Genomic DNA, 3,493 nt, shown 5'->3' with positions numbered 1-3,493 from the left:
AAAGTGTACCTGATAGGGAATAATGAAGGAAAGGTTGGATCGAGCGATGAGATCCAGCTGGCCTTGGAGCACAAGTCTCAATATTCGGTTAAGATACTCTATACCAAATTTAAGAGGATTTGGAAGATATTATCTTCAAGAAGAAGATAGGGAAAGATTGATATCTTGGTTTGAAAGATATGATTTGGTGAATCTTCATGGTTCATTGAATGAAGACATAACATGGTGAACCCTTTAGTTAGTTAGGATATTTAGGATATTCTATATTAATTAAATAAGTTAATAGTCGACTATTAGGGTTAAGTTGGCTGAGAGTATTTAAGGTGGTGCGTATCTAGAGATTAGAAGAGGTTGGATGGGCATTAATGTGAGTGGATGTGCGTTGATGAGAAGAATTCAGAAAATTCAGAGCTTAGAAGAGACGAGTTGTACTGATTTAGAGGTTGAGTTTCGGTGCGAGTGAGAGAAGTGATTCAGGTTGTAATCCGAGCACTCTTTTGTAACAAACAAGAAATCAATAAAGAGGTACGTTTCGAAATCCTTCTAGTGAGAAGCTAGAAGGTAGTGGGTTACTCAATACTAGTTTGTGCTGAGGTTTCCGCTCTAATTCATCGTGTTTGTCTTTTCCTGTTTATATTTCCGCTGCTTAAGTTCTCAGGGAAGGATAACTCGCTTCACTGCTCGCTTCCCTGAGACGTTTATGCTAACCGATCCAACAATTGGTATCAGAGTCTGGTCTCTAGATTATTTGTGTTAGCTACTTAAAGGAAAAATGAGTTCAAGCACCACCATCAATGTCTCATACTAGAATCCTCCCCTACTCAAAACCGGTGAATATGATTGGTGGGTCGAGAAGTTTGAATCCCATGTTTCTCCCTCAATGGTCAGTTGTGGAAAGTCATCGAGTTCGGGGCTGCTAAATCCCTGATGCAAATGATGCTTTAAAAGAGAAGCCTAGATCTCTATATATTGATGCGGACTACAAGACCCTCGAACTCAATAGTAGGGCTAAGAAAGCCCTTCACATGGCTTTTGGTCCTTCTGACCTCAAGAAGGTTCTAAGGTACAAAACGGCTCATGAAATCTGGAAAGCTCTCAAACGCATGTACGGTGGAAACGAGGATGTAAAGAAGAATCGTATCCTTGCTGTTCAAAAAGACTATGACAATGCTGTACAAGGAAGTGATGAGTCTCTTGAGGAATTTCATTCACGGTTTCAAGGATATGTGGGGCAATTGGAATTTTTTGGAGAGATTCTACCAGATTGGAAGATCACGCATCAATTCCTTCAAGATCTTACCTCAAAATGGGATGTCATCTCTTTAGCTCTCCAAGCTCAAAACGACATCAAATCTATCACCTTGTAGGACCTTGTTGCTCGTCTCAAGCAATGCTGGAGTGCAACATCGGAAAGTGACAAGGAGGGAATCCAACCAGAGCCTTATCATTGCTCAAAAGATCAAAAAAGCTTTTCATTTTTCTCAAATTGAGGGTGGAGATGACCATGAAGATGAGAAAATTGCCTTGATCACAAGGGCATTCAGAAAGGTATAGAGGGAAGGTCGTGATCGACAACATTCCGCTGAAGGGAAGCGAGACCTCAAGGATGTCCTTTGTTATCACTATCAAAGGAAGGGACCCCTCGCCAGAACTGCCTTAAGAAGAAGGATGGAGAACTGCACCTTTTCAAGAAGAAAAATATATCATGGTTGCAGCTTGGGGAGATTCTGACTCGGATAGGGAGGGATCCTTACCTTCCACGGACATGTGTCTGATGGCTACTAGGAAAGCTTCTGAGGATGAGGTAACTGAATCTGAACTCTTTTCTAAGTTAAAGGGAAAATCTAAGGACTATTTGATAAACATTATAAAAAATAGGAGTGGAAAATGGGAACTTAAATGAGTTGCTTGAAGAAAAGAATGAAACCATCTCTAACTTGGTTGACGATAACAACATGTGGGCTGCTAAAGTCAACCAACTTGAGAAGGAATCTTCCTTTTCCTCAAACACTTGCAAAATATTCCTTAAGTTAGAAACAAAAGTCTCTTCCTTGGCCAGTAATGTTATGAGACTTGATTCTGAAAATCTACGTTATGTCTAAGTAATAATCTTATAAAAGATATTGAGGACCTTAAGTTAGATGATGACAAGAAAAAGAAAGCCTGGAATGATGAACAAATTGGATATAGGGTAGAAAAAGGAGAAGGAAGACTTCTCCAAAAGGGTTGTATCACGTCATGGACTTGGCTACAGTAAGGCTTCCACCTATCAAGGTAGGGCAAAACTCTCTGGTGTGATGAATGAAAATTCAACCTCTAAGGAACAATGTGAAAGCCCCAAATCAGGGTGCGATCATTGTAAACCAAAGGGGAAGTGAATAACTCCCTTCCGTGAGAACAAACCTTGGTTTGGGGGGACAGAAAAGCACATGCGATGTGGCTCAAGAAAACTCAGAACGTGAAACCAATCCATATAGACTTTCAAGCTAGGAGAAACAATAAACTTATTTGGCTTGTACAAAGCAAATATGTTAATCTAAATTGTCATAAAGTTTTTTGGCACTGTGGGAAGCAAGGACACTATAAGCATGAATGCTACACTAGGTTAAGAATGTTAGAAAAGGCTTACAACTCTCCACCTGATTGTCAACCTATTACCTACTCAAAACCTAGGGTAAGAATGCAGGGAAGTGTTCCTAAAACTAAGAACGTTGCTCCCATGCCCAGTAAGCCTAAACTTATTTGGGTTCGTAAAAAGTAACCTCTTACATTCTAGGATGGAGTGAAGGATTGTTCCTGGTATATAGATATTGCATGTTCAGGCTGCAGGGAACAAGGATGATTCAACTCACTGCGTTGGCAATCTGGGAGGTTCAGTAAGCTTTGAAAACAAGAGTAAGGGTGATTTTTCTAGTATGATGGTAGGAAGGATCCGTCTTGTTCTTGAAATGTTAATGCAGGTAGTCATGTGCATGATCCTAGTAACCCTTTCCTCTGGGGAAAGGCAACGTTCATTCCCTGGAGTTGAAACACAAGTGCAAAATAAAGGAGAGGATCTAATAGTACCTATTCAGAGTAGGTGAAAGAAATGCAAGAAGAACTTCATCAGTTTAAAAGGAACCAGGTGTGGAGAGTGGATCTTAGACCAGGGGAAGGGAGTGGTTTAGACACTCTAAAGGGAAATGATAGGTTTGTTACTCTAATGGATAGTATGCTAGTTGTTGTGTAGAGTGCTTGTTTGTGTATCAGGTTTTCAATAAAATCCAAAGGAGAGACACATAGATGTAGTGAAGTATACATGGGGTCCTTGAGAGGGAAGGATGAATTATGTCTATGGTATTTAATCGACAATTCCCATGATCTAGTAGGTCATACGATCGTTGATTGTCCAGAGAACTAACTAGATAGGAAACCCACTTTCGAGATGGCTCAATTCCTTGGGCCATGTCTCGTCTCTCGGGGATCTGAAGAGTACGCTTCCCTAGCCCTTTAA

This window comes from Phyllobates terribilis, unplaced genomic scaffold (assembly GCF_046119375.1).
Source record: "Phyllobates terribilis strain yellow unplaced genomic scaffold, ASM4611937v1 Scaffold_4336__1_contigs__length_62160, whole genome shotgun sequence".
Lineage (NCBI taxonomy): Eukaryota > Metazoa > Chordata > Amphibia > Anura > Dendrobatidae > Phyllobates > Phyllobates terribilis.
The sequence above is the reverse complement of the archived record's forward strand: the minus strand, read 5'-3'. Positions refer to the sequence as shown.